Here is a 16,971-nt window from a genome sequence, read left to right as displayed (position 1 = left end):
GCTAATTCCACGAGAATCAAAAGATTCTGCTCTGCTCCAATTGCCAGCCCCGAGGACAAGTTCATCCACGCTTCAATCATCCCAACATCAACTCTTCTTTCCCAGGCACCTTGATGTGCAAGCATAGGTGATGTAAACAGCTGCTCCTTTGCCTCCTTCTTTCCCATTTAACAAGGCCCTCAATACTTCTTCCATGTCAAATACGATGAGTTTGCATTACTTTCAATTTCATCACTGTATTAACTGCTCACGATGGCGTCTACTGGATACTGGGACGGGAACAAGCGGACATTGGATAATTGATTTGCTTAACTTCATTCATTCTTCAAGCATGTCGCTCAGCTTCTGATCAATTGCCATTTTAATTCGACATAACACTCCTACTCTGATAACTCTTCCTCGGCCTCCTAATCTCTTGCACTGAAGATCAATAAGAATAGCGCCATATTTTCTCAGTTAAGCACATTGCTGCTTGTCGGACTCAACACTGAGATGAAAAACATTGCTGACAAGAGGAGGGGGAGGGAATAACATTGATGTGGATAGTAGTTTCAGCATTTTAACTTTATAGACTGCCTTGTTTAACCTGACAGGTTCTCCCCACTTATGGCAGAATAATTGACATGCTTTTTTTTATAATCGGGCAAGGAGGACTCTGGAGCCAGCCTCAGGACCAGTGTTGTTTCAAGCATAAACTCTGGTTGGGGGTTGGCTGATATCGGTGATTTCCAATCCCAATGTCTGGAGGTGAAAAGAGTGGCAACAATTCTGACCACTGTCCTGTTGATCCCCATTCATGGGTCTCCCATCCTGGAGCGTGTTCCCAGCCCAGTGAGGGGAAGAGGGAGTGGGAGTGTCTGCTTCATTAACCCAGTGGAGGACTCTCATACGATGGCGTCAGGAAGGGGTGGGAAAGTGACTGTCAGGGGATGGGGCGTGTGTGATCCGCAACCCCAGGGAACCTATTCTATACTGTAGCTCCGAATCGGAATAGGGGATGGGAGAGGGGGGGAAATGTCAAGTGTTCGACCCAAGGGAGGTGACTCATATGCTTGAGCATTACACGGGTCTGGCGAGGAACAGAGGAGTGCCTGGCGCTCATTTATAGAGCGACTCAGTCAAAGTTCAGAGAGCAGGTCAAGAATGCGGTGAAATATCCATTTACATCAATTGCCCAATTAATGCATACACAAAACAACTGAGTGCAGCCCAAATGCACTGCCCAGTGTTTCCAGTCTATGAATGTAATATTTATGCACAACTGGAAACAGGTGACCTTCAGCTGGATGAGTGGACATCCAACGAGTGTGTTGACTTGGGGGTGGTCAGACACACCAGAAAAAAAAGCAGTGCAGCAGGCACAAGGTGAGCTTAGAGGAACTGCTAGAAAAGGGCAGGTGGGGAGTCAGAAAACCCCTTTCAGGTCAGGAGGGAAAATAGCAGCCATAAACTCTTCTCCACCTGCATTGCTAATGCTCTGGGATCATGTGCTCGAATCCCGCCAGGGCAGATGGTTCAATTTGAATTCAATCAAAAAACTCTGGAATTAAATGCTAGTCTAATGGTGACCATGAAAATATTACCGTTGGTGGTAGAGACCAATTTAGTTCACTGATGGTGTTTATGAAATCTGACATCCAAGCCTGTTTCGGCCTACACGGGACTCCTGGCCCACAGCAGTATGGCTTACTATTATATGCCTTCCGAAATGGCTTAGCAAGCTACTCAGTTCAAGTGCAATTAGGGATGGGCAATAAATCCTGGCAGAGGCTGCGGTGCCCTTTTCCCACAAATAAGAAAAAAAAAAGACTTGACCCCTCAGTTTGACAGTTGTTTAGATTCCCTTCCTGACGCACGTCACATGATATTGTTAACAATTCTCTCCCCTCAGCTTCTTTCCCTTCTCCTTGAGGTCTTCCATTATCAACAGACTCCTCCAGAAAAAAACTTGGTACCTCCATCCTTGCAAATTACAAACCTGATTTCCAATCTCTTTAACCTGTCAAAAGTCCTTGAATGTGTTGCCACCTCTCAAATCCGTGCATATATTTCCTGGAGCTCCATCATCTGGTTCTCACCTCTACCATAATAACGAAACATTTCTTATTGAGGTCACATATGACATCTTATATCGCTAACTGTGAAAAATTCAAATTAAACACTTCCTGGCTTGACTGTGGGCTTTGACACAGTTGACCAGACCCTCCTCTTCCAAATCTATCCACTGCCATCCAAATGCACTCGCCTGGTCTATCCCTCGCTTGATCCTTCATCTTGGCTCCAGGCTGAGGCTGAAACAGATAGCCCAAACCTTGGCCCTAAATGTGTTCCCAAGACCAATGTCCAACAACATCTCTAAGCCATCACTAAGACCATCTATTTCAACCTCTATGCAATCGCCCCACTTCACCACGGACACAGCTCATTTACTGGTAATACCATCATCAATGCCTTTGTTACGTCTTGCCTTGATATTCCGACACATTTCTGGCCAGCCTCACACATTCCAACCTCTGTAAACTTGAGGCAATTCAAAACCATGCTGCCTGCGTCTTCACTTGCATTCAGTTCCGTTTACATTCCTTGTGCTCGCTGATCTACCTTGGCTCCCAGGCAAACAACATTTCGATTTTAAACTTTATTCTGGTATGCAAATCCTCGTATGTTCCTGCTGCTATCATTGTAATCTCTCCAGCACTATAACATTCCTTACCTCCGTGAACCCCTCCAATCGCAACAAACCTTACAAACTCTTCAACATCCTCTAGACCCGATAAACCTTCCGTTCTCTTTAACATCCTTCAGTTCCTAAAACCTTTTCAATCTCCAAAACCTCCTCCAGTCCCTACCACCCTCCAAGATCTCCGTTCTCCACTAATTTTGGTCTCGTGCATATCCCTGTTATTAATTATTACACCACTGGTGGCCGTGTCTTGAGTTGCTTTCACGTCTATCTGCACATAGTTACGTTCACTATGATGTGGCATGCATAACGTGAATGCTATTTGCTTCTCTTGAGGATCATTTAGTTCTTGACGAATCACTATTCTAGCTCCATAGTTCGCAACATCACATGTTGGATTCAGGTCACACTATGTCATGAAATGAAGGAGTAAGGAATTGGTGGTGAACCTTTTTATTTTCGTGCGACGTAAGAATTCTGTTGTCCTTTCGACAATCGCCATTTCACATCTTCCCTGAACAGCTCATGGATTGGACCTGACACTGTTGGAAACTGAAGGCAGAAATTGCGAGTAGAATTGGACCATAGCCAGAAATATTCTATTTTCTGGGACATCGCTTTGCTTTAGGGCATTGGCTACACTCATTAGCTACTCCTTCCCGAGCGCACGTCCTTCTTCATTGATTTTGAATCCAATGAACAATAACGCAAATTGCGTGAAAACAAACTTGCTGATTCCAAAGTAAAATTGTGATCATTGGCCCTTCATCCAATAGTTGACGTTTCTGTTTTTCTGCTGCAGTCGTGATCAACACATAATCCAGATTACACAAGGAATGAGACACTCCTTGCAAAATCGTATCCATTGTCCCTTGAAAGATTTTAGGAGCAGATTTCACACTATTGGGCAGCTTTTTACAGGAGAATGACCCCGGGTATGTCTTTATCGTGAAACACAGCTGACTGTATCAATCTGCATTGAGCTGTGCATTAGCATGTGATAAATCCAACTTCGTGAATATCTTGGAACCCACTAACTCCACATGCACATTTTCAGACGTCCGTGGTGTATGCTGTTCATCATCTACTGCCTGGCTGACTGTCACTTTGCTGTCCTCACACAGTGTTATTGTTCTTGTCGACAGAGGCACTACTATCATTGGGGCTGCCCAATAAGCGTTGGTCTCTCTAGCTTATTTATTTTCTCTTCAGGCTGAGTTTTGAGCACATAAGGTGCAGGCCTAGACTTGCAATATATTAGTTTTCTATCAGGCCTAATTCAGATGTGGGCTTTCACACTAAATATTTCTTCAGCGCTATCCTTGAAAATGTGTCTGTAACGATACAATAGCTGATTAAGCTCCTGGTCGCCTCAACGCCTAGACTAAGGTCATCTTACAAAGACAGCCTGAGTCTATTCACGTTGATTTGTTGACAAAAAAATGGATAACGTGAAAGATGTGCCCTTATGATGGACGTTGCACTTCATTTAATTACACGTTTCTAAAACCTCACCAGATTAGGTTTTCAACGGAACTGTGCCCTCAGTAAGAGGTACAACACTGAATTTGCTCTCGTATGTATCTCTACTCTTAATAGAGCAATCTGCAACATTATCAATTCGCATGTTGCTATACTGTTGTTTTACCAGCACATTTTTACTGAGGTTTATGTCATTTAAGTGATTGTTAGTGGCATAAGTCTGTACAATCCTCGCTACTCGCTGCTAAGGTATCCTAAATTCACTTGAAGAGTGTGAACTCCACCCTTGTTACATATATGTTTCCATTACTATGAGGAGTTTTCTTTTCTGTTTTCCCCTCTGCTTGGCAAGCAGTTGCAGTACAGATTATCTTTTGGCATTATACACTTCTCAACTGACTTATCTATGCTGTGTGGTTGCTCTTACAGAGATGAAAAGTCAATAAACATTCATCATCAGTTCTCTTTTAATCAGATATTCCAGCATTAGTTTCTGCAAAAGCCTCCTGATAGTGAACAGAATCTGTACTAGCTGTATGCATAGGTTGAAATTCTATGGAATTCCTTTAGCCATCTTCGTGGTAGAAACAATCGTACAACCTAGATCAAGTAACATCTTGTATATACACATATTGTGACTGGATGCTTTCATTGAGCAATCTACAGACACATCGACCTTGTAATGCACGGTCTAATAATGTACCAAAATTGCAATGCAATTAACTTCTTCAGCCCCACCATGTACTCGCCAATTGTTTTGCTTCTTCTCTGGTTTCTGACTCCGGGTTTGTTGCTTTCCTTTATCTGTAATGACATAGAATTAAAATGTTCCTCCAAATTGATCATGATTGTTTTGCCAAACGCTCATGCCTCCTCTCGCATTCTTTTCGCCATAAACCTGAGGTCAGTCTAAACTCTCTCGTGGTATAACTCGAACCAAGTTCCATTCTTCTATCGCAACCTAGCTCGCTAAACTGCATTGTCTCCCTGTCAAACAACCTCTTACTTCTAAAATCCTCAACGTATTCTTCAAATCTACCCATGTCCCCTCTTCTCGATATCTCTGTAATCACCTTCAAACGTACAACCATCCATGATATCTGCACTGTTCTAATTCCGGACCATTGTACAGCCCTGATTTTTAAAATTCCACTTCTGGTGGCTGCACCTTCAGTTGCCTAGGGCTCAAGCTCTAGAAAACTCTCCCTCTACCTCTCCACCTCTGGACCTAGTTTTCCTCATCTAAGACACTCCTTATAAACACTTTAACCACGTATTTATTCATCTCATCTGCTAATTCCTTATCTGGTTCTTTGTTATACATCGTTTCGTAATGCCCCTGTGAGTGGCTGGAAGCAGTTCCTGAGGCCACTATATCAATATAAGTTGTTTTTTTTGTACTGAGAAAGTGCTGCACTGTTATGGATGAGACATGAAACTAAGGATCGATTTGCCCTCTCAAGTGGATGCGAAATCTCTCACGGCCACTTTGGAACAAGAATATGGGATGAGTTCTCCCCGGTATCCTGGGGCCTAACATTTCTCTCTTAGCCATCATCACAAAAAATATATAAATAAATAAATATAAAAAAACACAGATAATGTCGAGTGAGTTCTCGCGTTTCTGTTACCAGGACCTTGCTGGGCAAATAGTGTTTTTCTGCATTAAAAACCTCTGAAGGTTCCTTCATTGTTTGTGCAGTACCTTGGGAAGCAGTGTAGTGATGAAATGTCCTGTTTTAAAGCACGCATTTTCTTTCTTTTCCAGCCATATAGTCTCGCTGGCATTTCTTCACCGAACATTGAATCAGTGGAGGAGGAGTAGAATTCCTGTGGTCCAGAAGGTTCTTTGTCAGCAGGGAGCCAAAAATGCTTGGTGTTAAAACAAACCCTTTCTTGCCACATAGTTTCCAGAATGTTGAGCCCATACCACAGTTTCGAAACAGGCTGCTTGCTTGTAATAACTGATATGCATTTATTTAACGCCGATTATCATTGACAAAAGCGTCGTACGGTGTTTCACAGGGGCGTTAATCAGATAATACTTCAACACTGATTCAAAAAGGTAATATTAGCAGAGGGGTTCAAAAGCTATCTCCAAGAGGTCGGCCTGACGGACTGCCCTGAACAGAGCAGTGTATCTCTAAGCTGCACAGCGGTCCGGCAATGTAAATGCCACATGAAAGCAACAAGTCAGTACCTTTAAGTCACTGTGGCTGCACGGGTGCACAGAAAATGTAAAGCGGGCGCAACTTAGCAAATTCACCTGCATACGCAGGTAAATCATTAAGGAAACATAGATGCAGACGTTTTGAAGGCATTTCAAATGCAGGGTCACAGCTGTGAATGCACGTCCATCTCTGGCGGAGAAATGGGGATCCGGGATGCATATGTTCAATTTGCAAAAGAGCAGAGTTGCTTGTGGCGTGTAGGGGGCATGATGATGCTACTGAGGTAGGATGGTTTGCAAGGATTGTTGTAGTTTGCAGACATTTGATCAGTTGTCGCATTGGAAGAGATTGCAGAGATATGGAGAATTGAAGGACTGGTGGATATTGCAAAGATAGGAAGAGTTGTAGGGGCTGGAGGAGGTTACAAAAGGAAGAAGGGGTTTATGGGGCCAGATGGGGTTACAGATTTAGGGAGGGTTGTAGAAACTCGAGGAGATACCAGTGATTGGGAAGGTTGTAACGCCAAGAGGAGGATTATCTACAGACACACAAACATTTCGAAATTTAATTAATGAATGCCCACACATACAGAGGCCACCCATATACCAGAGTGCATCACAGAATGCCTGCGAGGCCGTCCAAAATTTGGTGTTTAATTTCTGAGTGTCCACGTTAAAAGGGGCAGCACATCCCAGAAAGCAGTAGAGCAGCCCTGAGAGAGCCGCTCTAACATTTACAAATTGGTTGCTGAATGGGCACGAAGAGGATAGTCACATCTCAGAACAGCAGAGCCGTCCAGAAAGAGGTGCCCAATTATTACGATTTTAACTACTGAAAGCCACTGTTCAAGAGGAAAGCTACATCCCAGAATGCAATTGAATGGCAGCCTCTAACATTTGGAAGCTAATGTACCGAATTCCAACGGTTGAAGAGGACAGTTTCGAATCAGAGAGCAGTCGATCAGCCCCAAGAGGGACAATGTATCATTTAGAATTTAGTTGCTGAATTCACACAGTTAAGGAGGACAGCCACATCCTGGGCTGCAGATGAGCAGCGCTGACGGAAATGTTCTAAGATTTCAATTTCAATTGAGGAATACCCACTCTAACATATGGAAAACTTCCTCTCGACATCGACTGGCAGAGACTGGGCTGGATTGAGGGCGGTCTCAGTGGCAACATTTTCCCAGGAATACAGTTATAGGTAGTGCTCCACCCAGCGGTCCATTTGCTTGCGTTGGTCAGTGATTGTGTCCCCTGATTTAGATTTGAGGGGGGCGATCTTCTTGATGGTTGGCCCAAAAGCTCTCTTAATGCCACCGTACATTCCTCTGATATTTCTGGTGTCAGAGGCCAGCTGAATATGACTGCATAGGTATTGCAAGTAGTCATTTGCGCAGTGCCTGGCTTTTCTTTGTGCAGCGCTTCTGGCTGCTTTAAGTGCTACGGATATTAACTCGCTGGCGGCTGATTTGTAGTTCAGCAGTGCAATGCACGTAGCGGCGATGACAGGTTCCAGTTTTTCAAAGTCCGATTGAAACCAGTCTACATTCCGTTTCACATGTTTGCCATAGGTGGTAATTGCTGAGTCAAAGATGGCGTCTCTGATGTGGGCCCACGTAGTCCCTGCATCTGTTTTGAAGGACCTTTTCAAGTGAATGTAGAAACTTATATAACAGCTGTGAATGAACAATTCTGTTAGTGGTGATGCGCGGGTGGCCCTTCTGCTTGGAGTGATGCAGCTTCTTTGGTTTGAGTCCAACCTTGCTGCACACCAGGGAGTGGTCGGTGTCGCAGTATGCACTTTGGAAGCTGCGTGTGGTTTGAACGCTGTTTAAAGAGGCTCGCCTTGTGATGATGAGGTCCAGCTGGTGCCAACGACATGATCTTGGGTGCCTCCAAGAAACCTGGTGACAAGGTTTAGTGTGAAAGAACGAGTTGGTGATGCAGATGTAATGATAGGTACACAACTCAAGCAGTCTCTGTCCATTCTCATTCATCCTTCCAATGCCATAGCGCCCAAGGCATGAGTCATGGTCAGCCCCAACCCTGGCATTAAAGTCTCCCAGCAGGAACAGGTGTTTGGTATAGGGATGCTAATAATGATATCATGGAGTTCCTCGTAGAACTGGTCTTTATCTTCGGGTTGGGAGCAGAGTGTTGGAGCATCGATGCTGAGCAGGTGTACTAGACCAGAGGCGGTGAACAGTCAGATGGACAGTATGCATTCTGAGCCATTTGAGGTTGTTCTATCATGCTGAGCAAAGAGTTTCTGATGGCGAAGCCCACTCTATGCTGTCTTGGTTCTTCAGGATCCCTACCCTGCCAGAAGAAGGTGTAGTCTTGCTCTGTTAGAGATCCGCTCGCAAGGAGGCATGTCACCTGAAGTGGTGCAATGTCCACATTGAGTCTACTGAGCTTGTTGTTAATGATGGCAGTCTTCCGAGAATCATTGATTTGTGTAAGGTCTTCCGACAGGCGAGGACACATAGTTCTGACGTTCCAGCTTGCAAACTGAAGGGCTGGTACCTTCTTTCCTTTTTCTGATGTTCTTTTTAGTGCGGTGTTACAGTCCACTTGTCGGGCAATGACCCTGAGCTCCAAGCATCCATTGAAGCTGGTGGACTGTGGCGGGACAGAATCTTACTGACCGGGGGCTGCCCGGGTTGAGGCGGGCGGTAGCTGTCCAGTGTGATGCGATGACCTCTCCCACCGACAAAGGCGACCCGTGGCGCCGAATCTCTACCCCAATTGAGCTGGACATATAACCCATAACTGCTGCCTTCCGTGTTGATTTGTTCGCTGTGAGGCGACTATGGAGTGACCTCTCCATGGCGCATGCCTGGGCGGAAGTCTGGAGGTTGTGAGTTGCCCAATTGTCAAAATCCCCCTCTCGGCCTTCATGGTGGGGTTCAAAGGAGTGCAGAGCATGCCGGTATGGCTGCAGGAACTGCTGGAAGCATGCCAAGGTGGCACATGACCGGCTTCAGGGTTCCGCTCTGAATTTTCAGTTCGGGTTTACTCCCTTAACCTTGGTCTCTCCCGAGACGCCCACAAGGCAGCGGGGTTGTTCGGGCACCTGCTCACGGATAGGTGGATGACAATGGAAGGAGGTGGGGGAAGGGGGTGCGGGGGCGAGGCGGTGCGAGGTGGAGGGGTGCGGTGGGAAGGGGTGGAGGAAAGGGGGTGCAAGGGGGAGCTGGGATGGGGGCTGTAGGGGGGTAGTGGAGGGGGTTCAGGGGAAGGGGGTGCGAGGGGAAGATGGTGTGGGGGGAGATGGAAAAGGGGTGCGAGGTGGTGGGGGAAGGGGGTGCGAGGGGTGGTGAGTTGGGAGGGGGCAGCGGGGGTGGAGGGGCGGAGGAAGGGGGTGATGGTAATAAAACATTTCATCAGCTCCTCCCATTGGGAGTACTGCTCACAGTACTTGATCCTCTTTGATCCACGAACCGATATCTGATTTCTCCCAGACAGAGATGGTCAAATCCAACAAACAGCATACTAATGACTTTCAAACTTGGCCCTGCAGCTTGTAAAAGCTCATTGTCGATCTTGTCCGTTTTGCAGGGTTCGTGACCCTGGCGAGCAGGCCAGCCCACAGCCTGGACGGCCTCCTGCATTTTACCATCCGCCAGCAGCTGAAGAATTCCCTGTCGATCAGGCACCTTATTCCGTCCTGGAAATTGTACTCCATCCTCCAGTTCAGAAATGGATTTCGTTGGTGTGGCAAAAATCATAGTCGGAGATTCTGAGGAAACTAGAGGCTTCAGCCCCTGCGGGTTCAACTCCCTTTACCTGCGTATAATCACGCAATTAATCCATATCTATATTTATATTAAAATCACCTGTGGTTATTGGTATACGTCTCCTTCAAGGCCCATTATTTCTTTCTGTGCACTGTGCCCTTGCAGTTTAACTTCTGTGTGTTGGCCTATATCATGCCAGCACCGGTGACTTCAAACTTTGTTATTTCTTATCTCTAGACAGACTGATTCTACATCTTCAAATTTTGAACGACGTTCACCTCTCAGTATTGTACTAATGTGGCTCATAATTAACAAACCTTCCCACCACCTTTTCCTCGCTTCCTGTCCTTCCAAATCGTTAAACGTCACCTTGCAGCCATGTCTCCGTTATGGCGATCAGGTCATGCATACTCATTTCAGTTGCACTGCCCATGATTCGATTGGTTTTGAATTCTAAGCACATAACTTATTACGTTCTGTCCTTCGTTATTGCTAACCTGCTCCATTGCCTTCGGTTTTCCCATTAATTTACCACATCTTCTCTCACGTGATTCATTTCTCCAAATGTTTCGGATGAAGCAGTACTGCAGTCCTGAGAGAGACAGGCGAACATTTGGAACAATTACTGAATGGTTACAGTCAAAGAGAACAGACACATTCCAGAGTGCAGTGGAGCAGCTTTGAGAGAGACACTCAAACATTTGGAGTTTAGTCACTGAATGGAAAGAGTTAACGAGGAGAGTCACATCCCAAAGTGCAATGGAACCGCCCTGAGTGAGATACTCTCAAATTTGGATTATATTACCGTCTTGAAGTACTGAATGTCCATATTTAATGAAGACAGACGCATCCCAGTGTGCAGTGGAGCAGCCCTGTGGGAGATTCTGTAATATTTGAAATAAAATTACTGAATTGTCACAGTTAAAGTGGATAGCCACATCTAAAATGCAGAGAAAGTAGCCTCAAGAAAGACACTCTAACATTTGGTATTTAATTACTGAATGATCGCTGTGCAGATGCATATATAATATCCCAGGTATAAGTAGAGAAGCGCCGAGTTGGAATTTAATTCCTGAATGGTCAATGTTAAAGAGGGAACCAACATTCCGTAGTGCTGTAAGCAGCCCTGATGGATACGCCCGAACATTTGCCATACAATTACTGAATGGACACTGGTAATGGCGACAGCCATATAACAGAATGGAGCAGCGTTCTGAGAGAGAGAGTCTAACACATACACTCTAGTTGCTGAATGGCGACAGTTATCAAAGACAGTCAAATTACCCTGGATCCCATGGGCTCTTACCTTCTTGATCAGCACCCATGTGGGACGTTAACAAAAGCATTATCGTAGTCCATGTGGACGACATCAACTGTTTTACCCTCATCGATACTCTTCGGCATATCCTCTTAAAATTCAATCGAATTTTGTTAGACACGATCTCACCCTGACAAAGCCATGCTGACTATCCTTGATTGATCCCTGCCCGTCCAAGTGGAGATTAATTCGCTCCCTCAGAAATTTCTCCAATTGTTTCCCTGCCACTGATGTTAGACTCACTGGCTTGAAATTACCTGGTATTGATACCACATTCGCTGTCCTCCAGTCCGTTGGTACTTCTCCTGTGGCAGAGAGGATTGGAAAATTTGTGTCACAGCCCCTTCAATCTCCTTCCTTGCCTCATATGGCAGCCTAGGATACGTCTCATCTGGGCCTGGGGATTTATTCACTTTTAAGCCCACTAAAACCGCTAATAACTCCTTCCTTTCAATGCTAATTTGTTCAAGTATATCACAAACCCCCTCCCTGTTCTGCACACCAACATCGTCCTTCTCCATTGGGAACACAGATTAAAAGTGATCATTTTAAATCTTGCCTACGTCTTCTGGCTCAACACACTTGCTACTTTGTTCCTTAATGGGCCCTGCTCTATGGCTGGTTATCCTCTTGCCCTTAATATACATATAAAATTGCTACTTTGTTCCTGAATGAGCCCTGCTCTTTCGCTGGTTATCCTCTTGCCCTCAATATACTCAGAAAACGCCTTGGGATTTTCCTTCATCTTGCCCGCCAGTGATATTGCATGCCCCCTCTTCACTCTCCATATTACATTTTTACACTTACACTTCCCCTACACGTCCTATACTCCTCTAGGTCCTCCACTGTTTTCATCCCTCTGAACCGACCATAAGCAGCTTTTTTCATTATCCAATCCACCATATCCCTTGGCATCCAAGGTTCCCTGTACTTGTTGGTCATACCATTCATCTTTACGGGCACATGTTGGCCCCAAACACTCACTATTTCCTTTTTGAATGACTCCCACTGGCCTGATGAAGAATTTCCAACAAGTAACTGCGCCCAGTGCACTTTGGCCAGATCAGTTTTTATGCTATTGAAATTGGCCTTATGCCGCAGACCTTCAGTACCTTTAGAATTAGAATTAGAATTAGAATTAGAACATTACAGCGCAGTACAGGCCCTTCGGCCCTCGATGTTGTGCCGACCTGTGAAACCATCTGACCTACACTATTCCATTTTCATCCATATGTCTATCCAATGACCACTTAAATGCCCTTAAAGTTGGCGAGTCAACTACTGTTGCAGGCAGGGCGTTCCACGCCCCTACTACTCTCTGAGTAAAGAAACTACCTCTGACATCTGTCCTATATCTATCACCCCTCAACTTAAAGCTATGTCCCCTCGTGTTTGCCATCACCATCCGAGGAAAAAGACTCTCACTATCCACCCTACCCAACCCTCTGATTATCTTATAGGTCACTATTAAGTCACCTCTCCTCCTCCTTCTCTCCAACGAAAACAACCTCAAGTCCCTCAGCCTTTCCTCGTAAGACCTTCCCTCCATACCAGGCAACATCCTAGTAAATCTCCTCTGCACCTTTTCCAAAGCTTCCACATCCTTCCTGTCATGCGGTGACCAGAACTGCACGCAATACTCCATGTGCGGTCTCACCAGAGTTTTGTACAGCTGCAGCATGACCTCGTGGCTCCAAAACTCGATCCCCCTACTTATAAAAGCTAACACACCATATGCCTTCTTAACAGCCCTATTAACCTGGGTAGAAACCTTCAGGGATTTATGCACCTGGACATCAAGATCTCTCTGTTCATCTACACTACCAAGAATCTTCCCATTAGCCAAGTACTCTGCATTCCTGTTACTCCTTCCAAAGTGAATCACCTCGCACTTTTCCGCATTAAACTCCATTTGCCATCTCTCAGTCCAGCTCTGCAGCTTATCTATGTCCCTCTGTACCCTACAACATCCTTCGGCACTATCCACAACTCCACCGACCTTCGTGTCATCCGCAAATTTACTAACCCACCCTTCTACACCCTCTTCCAGGTCATTTATAAAAATGACTAACAGCAGTGGCCCCAAAACAGATCATTGCAGTACACCACTAGTAACTAAACTCCAGGATGAACATTTGCCATCAACCACCACCCTCTGTCTTCTTTCAGCTAGCCAATTTCTGATCGAAAGCTCGAAATCACCTTCAACCCCATACTTCCGTATTTTCTGCAATAGCCTACCATGGGGAACCTTATCAAACGCCTTACTGAAATCCATATACACCACATCCACTGCTTTGCCCTCATCCACCTGCTTGGTCACCTTCTCGAAAAACTCAATAAGGTTTGTGAGGCACGACCTACCCGTCACAAAACCGTGCTGACTATCTCTAATGAACTTATTATTTTCAAGATGATTATAAATCCTATCTCTTATAACCTTTTCCAACATTTTACCCACAACCGAAGTAAGGCTCACAGGTCTATAATTACGAGGGCAGTCTCTACTCCCCTTCTTGAACAGGGGGACAACATTTGCTATCCTCCAGTCTTCCGGCACTATTCCTGTCGACAATGACGACATAAAGATCAAGGACAAAGGCTCTGCAATCTCCTCCCTAGCTTCCCAGAGAATCCTAGGATAAATCCAATCTGGCCCAGGGGACTTATCTATTTTCACACTTTCCAAAATTGATAACACCTCCTCCTTGTGAACCTCAATCCCATTTAGCTAGTAGCCTGAATCTCAGTATTCTCCTCGACAACATTTTCTTTCTCCACTGTAAATACTGACGCACAATATTCATTTAACACTTCCCCTACCTCCTCTGATTCCACACACAACTTCCCACTACTATCCTTGATTGGCCCTTATCTAACTCTAGTCATTCTTTTATTCCTGATATACCTATAGAAAGCCTTAGGGTTTTCCTTGATCGTATCCGCCAATGACTTCTGGTGTCCTTTCCTTGCTCTTCTTAGCTCTCCCTTTAGATCCTTCCTGGCTAGCTTGTAACTGTCAAGCGCCCTAACTGAGCCTTCACGTCTCATCCTGACATAAGCCTTCTTCTTCCTCTTGACAAGCGCTTCAACATCTTTAGTAAACCACGGCTCCCTCGCTCGACAACTTTCTCCCTGCCTCACAGGTACATACTTATCAAGGACACGCAGTAGCTGCTCCTTGAATAAGCTCCACATTTCGATTGTTCCCATCCCCTGCAGTTTCCTTGCCCATCCTACGCATCCTAAATCTTGCCTAATCGCATCATAATTTCCTTTCCCCCAGCTATAATTTTTGCGCTGCGGTATATACCTGTCCTTGCCCATCGCTGAGGTAAACCTAACCGAATTGTGGTCACTATCACTAATTGAGGTCTTTATTTCCGGTCCATCTTTCTTCTTTTTCATAACTACCTTAAATGTTACAGTGTTATGGTCAGTATGCTGGAGAAGCCACCACCCCCACAACCCCCCACCCCAAACTCACACTTCTACCATTTGTGCGGCATCATTCTCTCAGATTAGGTGGAGTGCCACCTATTCTCTTGTCGGACTTTCTACGTGCTGGCTCAAAAAGCTCTCCTGGATGTACTTTAAGAATTTCGCCCCTTTAAGCCTTTTGCACTGAGATTATCCCAGTTGATGCTGGGCAAGTTGAAATCTCCTACTATTATTACCCTATTATTTTTACACCTGTCTTTGATTTGCCTACCCCTCTGCTCCTCTATCTCTCCCTGACTCTTTGGAGGCCTGTAGTACACTCCCAGCAACGTGATTGCCCTCTTTTCGTTTTTTTTTTAGTTCTCGCCATACGGCCTCATTTGAGGAACCTTCTCAGATATCATCCCTCTTTATTGCAATAATTGACTCCTTGATCAATACTGCAATGCCACCTCCGGTTTTACCACCCCGCCAGCACCGGCCCACGCCAAGAGTCCCCACCCCACCCCCGCCCCCGTCCGTCAAACCTGTAGATTCTTTACCCTGGAATACTGAGTTGGCAGTCCTGCCGTTCCCTCAAACATATCTCTGAGATATCAATAATATCATATTCCCATGTGTTAATCAACACCTTCAATTCGTCTGCCTTGTGTGTAAGACTCCTTGCATGAAAACTGATGCAAGACAGCTTTGCATTATTCCCTTGTGCCTTAATAGGTCTATATTTACTCTGCCATCCAGGCTGACTTAGCTTATCTTCTACATTTTGATGTGCATCTTCACCTACTGTACTTCCACTATGCATCCCATACCACTGCCAAATTAGTTTAACCAGCCCCCGCACACTGCTACCCCCCCCCCCCCCCCCCACCCAACCCACTGTCAAGCCAACAGCACTAAAAACCTCCCTGCAAGGGTATTGGTCCTGTTCTGGTTCATGTGTAAGTCATGCCCGACATGCAAAGGTCCCACCTTCGCCCGAAACAGACCCAGCCATCGGGGAAACTAAAGCACTCCCTCCTGCACCATCTTTTCAGCTGCACACTCATCTGCTCTATCCTCCTATTCCTATACACACTAGCACATGGCACCAGTAGTAATCCAGAGATTGCAACATGTGAGTTCCTGCTTTTTCATCTGCTACCTAGATCCTGACATTCCTGTTGCAGGGCCTCATCCCTTTTTATACCAATGTCGTTGCTACCAATGTGAACTATGACCTCTGACTGTTCACCCTACCCCTTCAGAATATCCTTCAGCTGCTCCATGTCATCCTTGACACAAGCACCAGCGAGGCAGCATACCACCTGGAGTCAATTTTGCGGCCACAGAAACGCATATCCTTGCCCCTTACGATTGAATCCCCTTTAACAATTGCTCTCCAACTCTTTTTCCTCCCCTCCAGTGCAGCTGAACAACCAGTGGTGCCACAGACTGGGATATTGCTGCATTCCTCGAGAATCCATCTTCCTCAGCCCTATCCAAAGTGGAAAATCTGTCAGAGGTGGAGATGGACCCAGGAGACTCCTGCACTACCTGCCTGGTTCTTCTACTCTTACCTGTGCTGGTCTCGCTTAGTCTCACTTCTTCCTGTCACCACAGCTCTTGTAAACTGTGTTGGTCTCGCTTGGTCTATCTAACACTGTACTCTTTACAAAGATGAGCGTCAATGTTGCTCAGCCGTCCCTCCCAGCACGACATAGCGCATGTTCGAAGAGGCCAGCAAAGTATAACACACCATCCTATGGCTTCTTGGTGTCTTAACGCCGGCACTTGTGCCTCTGAGGATCCGTGAAGCGCACAGAGAGAGAAACAGAAGGGGATGAAATCACTTTCAAGAGGGATTGCAAATACTTAAACGGTAATAAGTTGTAGGAATATTGCTAATGGGCAAGGGATTCGGAGCAAATGGTGGTGAGGCCATGGGATCAGAAGTCCATACCAAAGAATCATATGCGTTAACGTTTAATATTGGTCTGACAGGAGATTGGGGTTTGTGGATTGAGAGCTGATTTTGTTCCTGCAATGGAAGAAAATGGCTTCCCTCTTTCCAATAATTAAATAATAAGGACAAAAATACAATGTATCATGGTTTACGGTTGCAAAGCTGGATACGGCGACTTACCAGGGACAC

This window comes from Heterodontus francisci, chromosome 28, assembly GCF_036365525.1.
Source record: "Heterodontus francisci isolate sHetFra1 chromosome 28, sHetFra1.hap1, whole genome shotgun sequence".
Taxonomy (NCBI): domain Eukaryota; kingdom Metazoa; phylum Chordata; class Chondrichthyes; order Heterodontiformes; family Heterodontidae; genus Heterodontus; species Heterodontus francisci.
This window is presented reverse-complemented; position numbering follows the sequence as displayed.